The following is a 17013-nucleotide window of genomic DNA, read 5'->3' on the forward strand; positions in this document are numbered from 1 at the left end:
CTCACTCACTCACTCACACACACACACACACACACACACACACACACACACACACACACACACACACACACACACACACACACACACACACACACACACATTACGCCCCTGTAATAATATTTGTTAAAGCTGACACTTTAAAAATGAGGGGTGCACTGATACCACTTTTTACAGGTACTTTGTTTCTGAGAACTCGCCGATGGCTAGTAGTATATTTTACATATTTTTTTTCTTCTTTTTTTTCGTATTTCGAAATACAACAATGTTTGCATTTTAGCTATCCTAAAAGTATTATCTTATTATTCTTATCCTATTATGCTTATGACCCATCAAGTTATTTCTGCAGAGATTCTGCCCAGCAATTGCAACCAACTATCTTGTCCCTCCCAGTTATGGGATCTGAAGGTCCCTTTGAGCTATGAGAATTATATCTTTTGTAACAGGAGGTCATCCCTTTAGGTCACGGTAATGATGATAAGCTGGTAAGCAAGTTGTTTAGGTGACAAGCGGCAGCCTACTTAGTACACCTTTAGCCACTTTTGACCTGGCTGAACCTGCAAGTTCAAGTAAGAAAATTAGGTAAATGTGTGTTGACGGAGCATGGCTTCGCCAAGTAGAAGTATTTTAGCCCAGTATCTCTGCCTTTTCAACGCTGGGCCCCTTGAATCAATTGGCACCCTGGCACACAATCACACACAGATCAATCCCAAGCTGCCTCCTGAACAGTCTCTTTGAGTTTTGACAAGAAAAAAAGAGAAAAGGGAACTGCGTCAGTGCAGGCCACAGTCGTACTGATGTGACTCAGTGTTCATTTAAATAATTATAGTGACCTGTGATCTGTGATCCAATTTAGCTCTTGACCCTGGAGATGCACTGAGGATGAGCCAGTGTGTTAAGCTCCAGTGGATTGGTTTCACGAGTCTGTATATCTGGAATAGTCTATACGAGTAGAGAACGAGAGTTAACCACTTTCAACCAGGTGTCCGTATTTTGGACAAATCTTTCTACATTTTTCTAAATAATTTGAAAAGAGCAGCTCTATAAGTTCACGTTGCGATGAGATGTGTTCTGAGCTTGCAGATCAGCTATTTTTTTGAGTAGCCAAAGGATCAAGCAGGGCTTAATGAGGGAGAGAGAACGAAAGTGAGTAAATAGCAGATAAGAAGAGATTTACAAAGATTAGAACGAATTAGAGCATTAAATGGTAATAATTTAAGTAAATGCTTAAATCGGTTTCATGTTTGCCCTTCTCTACTAATCGGCCCATGTCGGATGAAAAAATAACTACTCGGTATTTATAGGCCTACTTTGGGCAATTGTGTGTGGTGTTGCTGTATGTATTGAGACTCCCCTCGCCCCCTGTGTTTCAGCGTAATAGTGTAATGTTACACAAAGTGTCGCACAATATTCATCACCATCGCAATACAAGGTTGAACAACTACAAAGTATTGTGAATCCACTGGATGTAAAGGAGTTAGTCCATCTGGCTGGTCCCGGATTCAGCTATCCCAATACTCATCTCCGGGGCTGCAGGGCAAAATGAGAGGCCTCAACAAAGCCATGTTTATGTTTGTTTTTCCACTTTCACTATGTTTGAGGCCAGAGGAGTTATGTAACAGCTCTAATTCAGAGTTGCGAGCTGTGCTCCGTCCCCCAAGTACCTGCTGCCTCCTCCTCATAACCTCAATCTTCATCCCCTACCCTCTGTCACCCTCTTGTTTTTACGGCATGGCACCGAAGGAGCCAGCCATGTAGAACAGTGGTTCTCAACCTGTGGGTCGATTTTGGGGGGGTCCCCAGATGACAGCAACGTGACAATTTAAGGATTTTTAAGACCTTTTTAATAACATTTTTTTACGAAAGTAAGAAAAGAAAAAGACCATTACTGCATCAAAAGTAACCAACAAACTATACTACAAAAATAACTGGTCAAACATTAGACAAATTGTCAATTAATATAAGAAAGAGGTACATATTCACAATATTTATCTGTGGAGTTTAAACTAATTTGAATGTCTCAACTCCTACAATTCCAAGTGCTTGTCAGGGTGGGGGGTCTCTAGTTCAAATATGATTATTTTGGGGGGTCGCAGGCTTAAAAGGTTGAGAACGTTGAGAGTCCCCACAAAAGTAGACCAATCATGGTGCCACAGTGCCATGCAGAGACCTTTAGAGGGGCAGGTAAAGGGGCACATGTAATAACATTTTAAAAACGAATTAGAACGAATTAGAGCATTAACCAACATACCAACATAATTTACAGAAATACCTTTTTGATAGCAATCCATATTCAAACGGAAATTACATGGATTCTTACAACAGACTGCATCATACTATATGGTTGTAGAGTATTCGCTCTCTCTTGAGTATGTATGAGTGTGCTTGTATGCGTGGATGTGTGTAGGTGTGTTTGCGTGTGTACTTGTAGGGCCAAATGTCCCCACAAGTAGTGGAACTATACTTATAGGACAATACAATAAAACTTCTAATTTACGAATGCTGATGTGATTTTATACATAGACAAATACATGTAAGTGTAATAATTGTGATAATCGGGAAACCATGATTATTTCTCAGACTATAATCGTTCCTAATCATAATCAGTAATTGTTACGTCCCTATTTGTATATGTCTTTTGAGTACTTCCTTTGTAGGCTAATTGCTTTGAGAAATTGTTAAGAAAACCAAAACACTGGACAATGTTCTGTTATAGTTGATATCCTCTAATTCTGACAATTGACAATCACTGTGAACACTTTCACAATTCGTTATTATTTTCCAGACATTTTGTTGACCATCAGTCTCCAGAGGACTGTTCATCAGCCTGTCTAGTGCCTGCTTCTCTCCCCCACACACACACACACACACACACACACACACACACACACACACACACACACACACACACACACACACACACACACACACACACACACACACACACACACACACACACACACACTCAGAGGCACAGTATATAAAGACCATGCAGTTTGAAATGGGGGGGCTGATTGATTGCCGGGCATCTTGGAGCTCGGGGCCCCTGGGTGGCAGCCCCTTGAGCCTGTGTATTAATCTGGGCCAGGTCGTCCTGGGTCACAGCTGCCAACGTTGGCATAACGGAGGGCACTAAAGTGACTGATGGCAGCCAGGTCATTTATTTTATAGCTAAATTGTTTTTAAATGTTCTTCTTGATAAGGGCCACAGGCAGGCCTTAATTAAAAAAAGGAAGAAAGTCTTGACAAAAGGGCACTTTGGACAGCAAGAGGCAAAGTGGCCGTCTATGAACATGCCTGTGCTGCCTCTTGTACACAGCGAACCATACAATTCTCATATTAGCTTATTAGCTCGGCATACGCATGCACAATTGTTCAAGATTATAGGTTATTGCAGCCCAATGTAAAATAATCAAGGAAAGCAAGCAGAAATGTTTTCAATTGACATGTTGAGATAATGGCAATTATACTGTATGTCGAGGGATTCAAGCCAGTTAACCAGATAACTGCTATTTGATGTAACTGTCTGAAAGCCCTTTCAGTTCCACAGGGAAGCCACGCTGTTATTAGCCTCTGTGTATTGTTCTTGCTATTCTGCTGTTGTGGACAATAAGTAACCTGCAACTGCACCATGCTGCAAACTCCATTTGCACCTTAAGCATGATGTTCTACTTGGCAAGAATAACAGGGTCATTGTTGTTGTCCAGTGTTTTGTCCCTATGCTTACTAGAAATTATAAAACGTTAGATTATGAGAACTAATGTTTACACATGTAAATACAGACGGACGGACAGACAGATTGACAGGTAGATAGATAACCAACTATGCTACTCGACTCCCCCCGACAACCAATCACTGAACATGAAATAGGCATGTATAGAACATGGACCACACAGGTATGTGTAGAACATGTGTGTGCGTGTCTGTGTGTGGCCAGTACACTGCAATACTGTCCGAAGAACAGCGATGGCGAAAGACGATAGTAAGTCTTGAAACATTGGGCAAAAGTTCTGTGCTTTGAGGTAGTAGCGTCTGCAGTCGATGCAGTACCTGCATCGCAGGACTACAGGTGGAAAGAATTGCACCCCCCCCATTTCACTCTGGCTTTGGCTCAAATCACCTACCTTCACTGGGTCTCTCACCTGTCTCTGACCTTTCATCTCGTTGACACTGCAGGTTTTGTTATGGTGAGATTCTTTGCCTTCTTTTACAGTGCGGGCCATTACCTGCAGCACTTTCTTTTTCAAGGGCCATAGAGCCCCGAGAAGGGGATACCAACAAGGGAGAGTGAGAGAGAGTGTACATTCTTATGATGTTTCTGGAGCTGGTCTCCGAGGATGGCCGTGGCTCTCTTTGTTCCTCTCTCTCTCTCTCTCTCTCTCTCTCTCTCTCTCTCTCTCTCTCTCTCTCTCTCTTCTCTCTCTCTCTCTCTCTCCACCCACGGTCACAAGAGACCACTGATCACAAAGAAATGAACGCTTGATGTTGTAGCTTCAGTTTTTTTTTTCTTTCTTTTTTTTTACGTCAAGAGACTAGGCCTTTGGAGCGAGGACCATCTGTGTATCTCAAAGGGATTTGATGGCTCAAGGGTCCAACAGAAGAGCAAAGTAATGGCTTGTGTGGTTGCCGGTATATGCTGTATGAAAAAAAAAAAGCACATTCGGGGAGAGATTCCAGTCTGGGGGTATTTGCACCCTTTGAGGACCTGCTGAGAAATGTCAGTCTATCCCAAGCAGGACAGATCGAAACTGATGACAGCTATAAGCACGGGGTTCAGACCAGGCATTCTTTCTTTGTGTTGGAATGAACCCAGTCCTTCTTAATAATATACTAAGCTCCTTTGGTGCTCTTATTCATGGGTTCCATGAACCCCCCAAGCTGTGTGGGATCATTAGCCGACACTTTACAATTCCCCTTTGGAAGATTATAGTTATGAACTGGAATATGCATGCATGGGCACGGCATGTTGCCTGCGTCTCTGGTGGCCATTTCTTTTTACATGTTATATGCTCTATGCACAGCAGCCATATTGGACAGAAATTGGGCCCCCTCCTTGCTTCCTTCACAGGTGTTACCAATGACGCTAATGAAGGCTCTGTTCCATTTAGTGTAGAACAGTGGTTCTCAAACGTTTTAATTTCAAGGACCCCCATAACTCTGAGAGTGTACAAATGGAACCAAATGGACCCTCCCGGGTCCATTTGGTTCCATTTGTACACTCTCAGAGTTACACCCTCTCAAGGAACCATGAGGGTCCCTGGACCACACTTTGAGACCCACCAATATTTCTAGTGAGCCAACATGCACAATATCAGCACCCTGACTCTGTTTGACCAGAATGGAACAGAGCCTTCATTAGTATCATTGGTAACACCTGTGAAGGAAGTCAGAAGAGGCCCAATTTTTCTCCAAAATGGCTGCTGTGCGTAGAGCCTATTGTCCGATTTTAAATCTACCACAGTGGAGATGAAGGCAAAATGTTCTCGAGTGTGGACATTAGCTTTTCTCTTCCACAGACACATTTCCTTTGTGCCGTGTCTCACTTGGATTCAGTCCAATGGTACATTTCCCTGAACCCGCTGAGACAAAGATGTATGGCAGGAAATCTCAGCTAGGGACAGGTGCATTTTGTCTTCATATAGGTTGCCTACGTTTATTCTCCCACTAACACTTAACCCCACTCCTGCCTGCCAACATGGAAAGTTAATTTAACTTTTGAGAGCTTAAAAATGGACCGGCGGGTACATTTGTCCATCTGTGTGTGGCACAACTTCATTATGAAAATGGAAAGTAATAGGATATCCACTGAACAGCTGCTCCCAACCAGAGAATCCAGCAGCAGAATCTTTATATTGTAGTAGTAGTAATAGTAGTAGTTGTAGGCTAGTAGTAGTAGTAGTAGTAGTAGTAATAGTAGTAGTAGGCTAGTAGTAGTAGTAGTAGTAGTAATAGTAGTAGTAGGCTAGTAGTAGTAGTAGTAGTAGTAGTAGTAGTAATAGTAGTAGTAGTAGGCTAGTAGTAGTAGTAGTAGTGGTAGTAGTAGTAGTAGTAGTAATAATTAATAATAATAATACACTATTTGTATAGCACTTTTTAAAACAGAGTTACAAAGCGCTTCACACAGCATTAAACATAAAAACAACAACAGGTACACAGTAAACGACTCAGTGTCAATGGGTTCGACCCTGTTCCCTCTGCCTTATGTTCCCGTCAGTTTAGGGTTGGGGTTAGGTTATGGTAGGGGTTACTGTTGGGGTTGGGGTTTGGGTTAGTGTAGAGTTAGGGTTAAGGTTGAGGGAGCAAGAGATGAGGGAACCTAGGTACGCTTCCGTGTTGACTCTACAAATATAACCAAATGGATCCAATGGACCAAGAGTCCATTTGGTTATCTTTACACTCACAGAGTTACAGTTGGATAAATGAACATTGAGGATTTTACCGTGAGACAGAGAGAGGGAGAGAGAGAACTGGATATGAAATCCCACAAGGGCTCCATAACTCATACAGAGGAGCATGTAGAGCAATCAATATTAATTGAATATCATGACACGCCTGGATTCCCCCTCATGGACATATCATGTACAATACCACAGCGGTCGTCTACACAACGGGGCTGTGATTTATTGGCTTGGCGAGATTGTCCGTTTCATAATGAGAAATGCCTAAATCTTTCAATGGACTCCGTGATTTTGATCATCAGTGGCGTTTTGCTGCACGCCACACGCGACCCCCTCGGTCATAATCGGGTGTATAGAGTATGATGTTCATTCAATCAGCGCAGTTGTAAAAAGTGGATGTCGTAATAGCAGCTACACAGTGTCTACATTTTACTGCATGGCAGAGGATCTGTTTGATTGTTTGTCTGTCTGTCCAGGGTTAATCTTGCAAACCGCTGAACTATCACATTTCTTGTGCACGCTACCAGTAGGCCAAGGAAGTACCTCCACTATGTTTTCACATAATATATTGTGTATACTTTATGACATATTCAACTACTTTTATGATGGAAGTGCATGTTGGTTGAATTGGGCTGAAACCTTGCTAAAATTAAGCCAGCAATACGGTATAGATGACAGACGTCACATACAGTACTGGCCAAATCAAATGAAAAGATCCACATGCGATCCAAGCCGTTACTAGAGCCCATCTTGTTTTGACAGGGCTTAAAGGGTTCAGCACGAGGGCACTAAATCAACATACATGCCTGCCACTCTGAACAACCCAAGTTGTTATTCCCCCCTGGTGTGAATAATTTGTTCTGAGGTGGGGAAATCTGTCTGGTAACAACCTATAGCAAATGAAGTCAGCACTGGCAAATGTAACACTTTAAATGACGCACGGGGCAGCAGAAGCAAACAGACGCGTTTCAGCCCCAGGACTTCCTCAGGCTGCACTCACACATTCGCGTGCAGCATGCGCCCCAATGTACTTAGTTACTTTACACCACTGAGTAGGGAGACCACCTCCAAACACTGCAGATTAAGTATTATTGTATTAACATACTCTACCACCACACACTGGTTAAACTACCACTTCATTCATTCAGTCCCAGATTGTAATTTCGAGCCCCTAGGATCCTCAGTCTGTAAGTAGAGTATACTGTACAATAGGCTTCTCTTTGGGGAAATGTACTCATCTATCTCCTCCCCTCAGAAGTGGCCTAACAGCCTCAATACCCATGAACCGTAGCCTACAAACACCATGGCTACAGCACAGCAGACCTCTCATGCTACTTTTATGCTCAATGAGCCTAAAATTCTCAAATTGTTTTTGTCTTTGTCCACATGAAAAAACCCAGAAGGACTTAATGTGTGGTACTACATGTGATTCTACCACTGACGTTCCATTTTTCTGCGCGTGTGTGATGTTAAAAATGGGCCCCTTTGATCATGGCATTACGATTCACACACTGTTCAATTAAGGAACATTTTCCAGGGAAAGAAAGCTTAAAACAAAGTGTAGGCATAACATAAAGACAACCTGAAATAGCACAGTCACACGCACAGTGTGCGTGTGTTTGTGTGTATGAGTATGTGCGCTGTGTGTGTATCGGGGGGAGGGCGTTTTAAACCATTCCGTGCTGCATAGAGCTAGGGCTGTAAGCGAGGACTTGAGTGTGATTCCGGAGACATCTTGCTTTCACAGGTTTTGAGGGGGCCGTGTGCTGTCGCCGCCCTGGCTAACCACCACGGCACGCTTCTCTGGCGTTTCAAGTCACTCCTCTCTCCTCCGCACACAAGCCCAACACGCACCAGTGAATATTCAAGGCACGGGGCCTATATTTATACCAAACCGGGGGTCTGCCTTCATCGTAAACATCTCTGGTGCTTTCAGCCAACACCGGGGTAATGCCCTGCCTCCACCATCTCGCATAAATCAAGTTCATGCGGATGTTAGTATATCATGCAGATTAGGCACATATAGGAATAAAAGCGCTAACCACGTGATTGAGCCATACTGTATAACACCAATGATTAAATATGTATGAAGTTTGTGTTACACGAGTGATCTGCAGCATTGTTTCACACGCACGCACGTACGCACACATGCACGCACGCACACACACACACCCCCCTGCGTTATCATCCTCCTCAACTCCCTCTGACATGACCTTGTCTTGAAGGAAAGGTAAAATATTCGTTCTACCTCCGTCCTTAGATTTACGTTATCCCTCACGGAGGTTCGCACCCCTGACTTATCGGTAGCAGTAAATGTTGGTGATCTGTGAGGTCATTGTAGAAGTCCTTACACAATGTGCAAAACAACCAGGGTTCCATTTGCTGGGGATAATGGGGGGGGGGGGGATCCATGCCTCTGCCTATGATTTCCCCCCTCTGGTCATTCATTTATATCCCTACTCCTGGTCAGACTGAATTAAATACACTCAGGTCAATTTCACAATGTTATTAAAAACTAGAAATGTGCAGTTCCTGGTGAAACTGTGTGGGCTCACTGCAAGCAGCAATGTAGAAAAAAGTAGAAGTGTGGGGGGGTATTTTATTTTTGAGCCAAGTGCCTTTAATTATTTTGGGAATGAGCCACGTTCATGTAATGACAATGTATAATAGTATTAGTGTCTGGGTAGCTCAGTTGGTAGAGCTCTTGATTCTGAACCACAAGATGGGTTCAAACCCTGGCACTGGCAACTCAGCATAAGCAATCCATCTCTCAGGGTCTAGTGCATTGTAATGGGTATAGACTCCTGTGTTCTCTGCTGATACCGACAGTAAGTCCCTCCAACCTACTTACCCTTTGCTTGAAAATGCCATTGACAGTGCATTGGGCGCTTAAAGTTAAATATTTAAAAAAAATACGAATTACGTCAAAGTAGAAGTCTCAAGCATGCGTGTCCACAGTAAGCTGATTTTTACCAGGTTGCCAAACCTGGTCTCTATCTACACTCCAGCTAGTAGTGACTTTTTCTTCATTGGCTGGCCCTTTTGCGTGACTCTTTCCTCATTGGCTGGTCATTTAGCCAATGAGGGCTCAATGTCCTCTCAGGATATGGAATCTAAAGACTACCCGCAATACGGCCACTGGCACTTTAAACCGTCGGCTATTTGAAAATAGCCATGCCGCAACCTGGTATAATATGACTGTGTCATATCTTGTTTTGTTTTTTAATGGAGTGTCTAGGTGAAAGTATGTAAGTAGGACTAGTAGGGTGCCAAAGTTTTGGGAAGATACCTATGCTATACTATACTATATAAATAGTGAGGAGAACATGAGACCACAATAATTTGTCATTGGGGTGTACATTGCCAAGTACATTCCTGTAATCCATCCTCTGCATTTACCCATCCTAACTATTAGGAGCAGTGGGCGACTATTTTTAACAGCGCCGGGGAGTGGTTGGGGTTAAGTATCTCACTCAGGGACACTTCGACACGAGGCCTGGAGGAGCCGAGGATCGAACTGGTGACCTTCGGATTCCCAGACAGCCTCCTCTACCCTCTGAGCCACTGCCACCCACGTCCTTGTGCTAGATACGCATATTTTCACAAGAGGAAAACTGGATCTGGAGTACTTTAGTGAACTACACCAATGTTTACAGTATGAAGATCCCCCCCCCCCCTCACATAAACTCACATCATTTTCATGCATCATTTATAGAGATAATAAATAATGCCCAGATCTATTAAGCACATTGCAATGTGATGCGTTGTGAACTTGTAGATCGGCTATTTCCACTACTCATCATATGACAAAGTAGCTATATAGGGATTTAATAGTTAAAATGAGGGCTTCTTTTTTGGTAGTAACTTCTATCCATGCGCAAATAATTTTAGTGCCACTGATGTGTTTTCCGTCTCGCCGCTCTTAGTGGCGATAATCTCTTTCTACAATCCATAAAACATACAAATTAAAAATGACCTAAGGGACATCTGCATTCGAGTTCATTCTCGCTGGTGAGGCAGTGTTCACTAAACTGCAGCATTATTGGGAAATAATGAACACATTCGGATGTTGGTTTAACATTGCTGCCTGTGGGCGAAATCAAATCCCCCTCCTCCAACAACAACAACAAAAAACACCCCAAAAAGTTTTCTCATTATGCTCTCTTAGAGGCTTGTATTGCAGAAAATGATTTGTTTCAGGTTATCGCCGTAATTAGCCCAAAAAGATGAATCACCCTGTTCCCACGCATCCTTTGATACGGGAGACAATGGCTTTGTCAAGGCACAGTGCCGAGAAACGGGTGTGAGTCGCAGAAAAACAAACCCACGCTGCGGAAAAGTCCACCTGAACAAATCCCACCGTTCATTTGAACTTTGAGACTTTAAATTAGAATCTAAATTGGAGACGGGGGTGTGAAAATCTTGTTTTTGTGGAAAAGTCTACTAGTTGGATGAGACTTTGTTACCACGGCAACTCAACTCCTTTCAAAAACGATGTGGAAGAAACAGCTTTATTTCAGGGGAATTGTTTCAGCATATTGCCTCTCATTTCAGACACAATCCCATTTTAATTAAAACGATCTCACCCCCAACTGCACTTATACATTTCTCTTCTGAAAAGGCGATAGAAAGGGGGGTGGCAGGGACGACGACAACGAAAGAGACAGCAGAAGTGCAGGTGACATGGCGATCAGTCAAACCAGGGACCATCTGTCAACATTAGCATCAATATCAGCAGACAAATGATGATGGATGCCAAAGATGTGGTTACATCATCGCATTGATCCGGCTCTGTGACACGGCCACAAACAGAGCATTCATTTAGCATTCGCTTTTCAAATCTCAGGTGGGACAGGGTTGCTGAAAGCCAGCTCGTCCAGAAGTGTCACTCATGAACCCTAGCATCCGTATGCTAGGCATGTCATAAGTCTGTGCCAGATCCCTGCAGAGCCCGGTCAACAAAATATAATAGGGTTTAAGTGATTTTAACCACTTGAAGCATATTCTGGGGCTAACATTTGACGAAAATAGCAGATCTACAAGCTCACAATGCAATGTGTTTGTGGCACATTGTAAGCTTGTTAATCGGCTATTTTGGAAATGATACCGTAGTTTGTTAGTTTTCTGTTTTTTTTAAGGAAGTCACTGCATTCCTTTAATGCCAGTGTGGTGTGGTATGAAAATGAATTTGAAGAGACCAGTAAACTAACACAGCAAACATTGTTTAAACAGTGTTTATTATGTGTCAAGGTTACGTTATCATTGCATTTTCATGCCTTTGGACAGATTGATAAGTCTTGCTGAATATTCTCGGGAGACTTTGGGGGGGGGGGGGGGGGTACATCATGTGTGCACATACTGTATCATGCATGTGCACACATCTGTGCATTGTGGACCATTACGTTTGTGTCTGTTTATGCATTTACTACATATGTGCACGTCTATCTGTGCATGTGTATCAGTGCACACTTCTGTACTACTGTGTGTGTGTGTGTGTGTGTGTGTGTGTGTGTGTGTGTGTGTGTGTGTGTGTGTGTGTGTGTGTGTGTGTGTGTGTGTGTGTGTGTGTGTGTGTGTGTGTGTGTGAGATGCGTGCAAGCGCACCAGGTTCTGTTCTATTCCCCAGCTCCTGTAGGTTTTCATCCAACTGTGCCTTGCTCTCCTCTGTTCCATGTATCACCAACAGTGGAGCGACACAGGGGGGAGGGGGGAGAGAAAGAGAGAGAGAGGGAGAGGGAGAGAGACGGAGAGAGGGCATGAGTTTGCTATAGGCTGAGCCTTTGTGAGCATGACAGGTCTGACTCACGAGAATGAGATGTTTCCAAAAATAAAGGAGAATGGGAGAGAAAAAGGGAAAGAGGGCAAGAGACACAGTGCATGAGGGAATGTGCTGAACAGGCCGCAACACAAGAAACGAGTGGATTAACCCCCCCCCCCTCTCTCTCTCTCTCTCTCGCTCTCTTTCACATCTGAAAAGCCCCCTGTATTCTCCACAAAACATGCCAAATTAGTGAGAACTAAACGTGTGCATGAACGAACAACCCCTCCCCCGAGCACTTAAAGCCGAAAACCACCAACGTAACATAAAAACCTTAAAAACCTACGTCACACTCGGATATAACATATTAATAGTCCAAGCCACAAAATCTGCCTCTATTTCTTTGTTCCTCCCTTCCTTTCTTCTTTCCTTCAACGCGGTTCCGTAAATATCACCCTCATTTCTCCAAGCGAACAGCAGCGGAGAGGAATGAGTCTTTGCAAACGACAAAAATAAACGCACAAGATTAACCGCTCGTACAAAAACAAGAAAACAAATTGGAATCTTCTTTCACCGACCCATGCATACATAAATTACACATTGTTTTGGCTTCAGTCTCTTTTTAATATTTGTAAACCTATGCTACCGTGCTCGGTAGTGCCGCACTGTTGGAAGATGTGCAATAGGGCCCTGGTTGATTCCATGTCACAAGTAGGCACTATAAATACATTGTTCTCAAAAACATTCATGTCAAGGACCCCCAAATTAATATGTATTTGGATATGGACCCCAATCTGAAAATATTTTGTGCCGGGCAGGGAACAAGATTTGTGTAAACTGTTTAAAAAGCAGATCTACAGTACACGCTCAAAACTTGTGAGCTTATAAATGGCCAATGAATATAGGGTTAAGGTCAGTAAATTGATTGCGATGCTATCTATCTATACTATGATTCACGGAATCTCTGTGTGTTTGTCCGTCCGTCACTCTGTCAATCTGTTTGGTCTCAAACTTGGCATGTGTGTCTGATATGACCCTGAGGTATGCCGTGCCGAAACGCAAGTCGGACGGACCAACGCTTGTCGAGAACTAAAAAACGAAATGAATACCACAAATATCTGTATCTATCTCACACAGGTCTCACACACACTTTCTGCTGATAATTATTCTTTTTTTTCCTGCTGACTTGCTTAATTGCAGATCTCTCCATTTCGATTGCATGTTTGTACGTACAACTTCGTACAAGTACTCGCACTTATTAGTGCGAGCCGTTAAGATGATTATAAAGCGCCCCATGCATCTCTCTCTCTCTCTCTCTCACACACACACACACACACACACACACACACACACACACACACACACACACACACACACACACACACACACACACACACACACACAGTTTAACAATGTATTCATGTCCACACACAGGGATAGCATACAGGGACACACATATTTTAGTTGCAGTAAAGGTTACATTCACAAACTCCTGGATATATGTCCTCATGATACAACACGCATGTCACTCAGCACTCCATAGGCACAAGTAGCGTCGGCTCCGCCCTATATGGCAGCAGACACACACACACTCACACACACACAAACACACACACACACACACACACACACACACACACACACACACACACACACACGTTTGTTCTACTATACTTTTGAGGACATCAACATTGTATGAATGTCATTTTTAAAGTTGAGCTTGTAGATCGCCTATTTTTGGTGCGCGATACCGGAATGCAACTATGTATAAATCAGGCTTAACTCCAAGCCAACCACTAAACTTAACCTCTAAATGTCTAATCCTAACCCCAATTTTTATATTTTCCTAGTGGTAAATTTAACTCCTCAAATATTGTTTGCCCGTAAAACAACCATTTCTCTTCTCAGGACCATCACAATGTAAATTTATCAAAGTCTGCCATAGCCCCCAGAAGTACAGTAATACAAGTAGACACACACACACACACACACACACACACACGCACACGCACACGCACACACACACCATTACACATACAGTCTATGGCAAGAACAGACCACTTGTATTGTGGATTGATCAATCCCTCCCTCCGATCAATGGTACGGCAGTGAACATCTGCAAAAAAAATCTGGCTTGCCACTCTTGTCTTCTTCGAGAGCCGACAATGGCGACAATAAAGATGATGACGGTGATCATTTGTCATCCGTTGTGCCATTGATTCCCCCCCCATGGGGATTTGGATGCTGCGGGCTATCATGGGTCTGTTTAATCTAGCATGAAAGACACAAATAATCCTTGTTTGAGGATTATTCCCGGATAGCACATCAACACGAATCCCCCCCCCCACCCCCCCGGCCACCCCAATCTCTTCCCTCATATACTAACTTTGCCATTTGCATGTGCTGATAAACTGGCAGCTGGGGTCACGTCCGCCCGCCACGGCTCCATCGCTCGTCCCTGGTGTTTAGTCGGAGTACGGTGCATGTTTGAGCCCCTGCCGCCTGCCCGAGGCGAGGGGGGAGATTTAAGCCTAACACTGGAGGCGGGGGAATCCTCAGCTTTAGGCTTACATCCTGACCCCTGTGGCTTAAACGCAGAGTACAGTTAGCAGGCGATGGTGATGACATTATGACACGCACGTACCGAACCGCGCCCCTGCATGTTTTCATGTTTTTTTCCCCCCGTTCTTTAATTTCTTGTGTGGCACTTACACTTATGTAGGCCACCGGCTGCTGTTGTCACAATGCAAATATGGATTTTACCCATGGTGGGCCCACCGTGCAGCTACGGCCTGATTTATAGTTTGGGTGTCGCGCATCAAATATAGCCGATCTACAAGCTCACAACGTGTCATGAGTTGATATTTAAAGCAACGAGTGGTCCTTTGGAGGTGGAGGTCGGGATTGAACACCCGAGCACCGATGCCATTACATGGAGGACTCTGTTCCGCGGCGGATCATTGGTATGCAGGGGCCCGCACCGCCTATAATAATTATCAGCTTGTCAGACAATAAATACAGCAACAGTTTTCCAAGCCCAGCCCCCTCCGGGGAAAAGGAATCATCATCACGCTCTGTTTTATAGAGGAGTCTTCTCTCCGCCTGCATCTTAACCTACAGTATCTTAATCTAAAGCTCTCTTCTTCATTAACGAGGGGACGTATTATCACACAATGTGCAGGAGCATATTATGCCCCCGTTTAGCCTCTGTGCTCTTGCAGAAAGGATGTTTTACTGGTCTGTTTTAAAGGACAGCAATATGTCGACTTGCAGTTTTGCCTATTTGAGAAAGGGAGAGGGAGAGAGAGAGCGCGAGAGAGAGAGAGAGAGAGAGAGAGAGAGAGAGAGAGAGAGGGAGAGGGAGAGGGAGAGGGAGAGATGAGATGAGATGAGATGAGATGAGATTTAAGTAGCCTCATTGGAGCAATGCAACCTGCAATCTTACATTTATTACTACGGAGTACTGAAATGATATCTGTTGTTCTTCAGATGTACTTCCACAACACACAAGGATCTGTTAACTCTTTAACTGCCAGAGTATTTACACATCTACCCCCCTTCCCTGCCAGAGAATAACATTGCAAAAATAGGTAAACTGTGAATTTTGTCTCCGTTTATTTTTTAACATTGAAGTGAATGGAGCAGAAAATCTTCGCATTGCGTTATCTCCTGCTTCATTTGTGATAAAAAAAAAAAAAAAATTGAAAAAAAAATTGAAAAAAAAAATAAAAAAATTAAATTTTAATTTTTTCAAAAATCTCGTCAATCTCGTCGACGGCTGGCTGAGCCATGCGGAGAAAAACGAGAAATCTCGTCAATGGCAGTCAAAGAGTTAAGCATGATGCATCCTTCTCGAGGGCCCGGCAGCATGTTTGTTTGTAAGAGGACATGGCAGCCTGTCTTTAGTGCTGACACCCGCAAGGTTTTTTGAAAATGACATCCATTCAGTTCCAATGAAAAAATGATGGGTTTGTGAATGGACAGAATGAATGCCACATAGCCACAATGAAAACGGCAGAGGACATTAAGACGTTGTGGAGAATAAATCACGAGGACAACGATGTCTCGCACAAGGAGCGATCTCACTCTCTCTCACACACACACACACACACACACACACACACACACACACACACACACACACACAGCGTGAGTTGTTACTCATACATGCGCACACAAATCATGAACACTGCGATGCAATTTTCAAAGCAAAATGGAGCGATCCTCCTATAATGCTTGGCTTAAACCATTATCAATTTGCTGCCGCACATTAGTCATAATGCTACATGATGCCATTAACCAGGACAGACTACAATGCAGCTCCGCTCCACACCCAACCAGGCTACAATGATGGCAATTAACCGTCAATTCCTGTGGTACGTCGCAACACTGTTTATCAACGTAGGGCCCGGGAACCGCCAGCGGTCCAAATGGACACTTACAAGTCTGTAACTCTGAGAGTGCACAAATGGGCCCGTAAGGGATCATTTGGTTAAATTTGTACTGTCTCAGAATTAACCACGTCTTCAGCTAAAGCTTTCCTCACAATAACATAAAACAGAAAAGACACTAGTATAGAGCTCTGAGGGACTCCGCTCAACCATATGGGGTTAAGTGGTTGAATGCACTGCAGGATTTTACTGAGTGTAAATTAGGGTCCCAGAGATTTTTTTTTTTTTCAAAGTATAAATAAAATGGATCAAATGGGGGTCCGTGGCCTGATGCATATCAAACCAGGGGTCCTTCAAATGAAAAAGGTTGAGAAAACACTGCATTACAACACAGACTAATATAGAATAAAAGGCCTTTATGTGTTGCAGGATTTTTTTTTTGTAGCAGCAGCTTTTGCACCAGTGGCCT

This window comes from Gymnoscopelus microlampas, assembly GCF_963454915.1.
Source record: "Gymnoscopelus microlampas genome assembly, chromosome: 23".
NCBI lineage: Eukaryota > Metazoa > Chordata > Actinopteri > Myctophiformes > Myctophidae > Gymnoscopelus > Gymnoscopelus microlampas.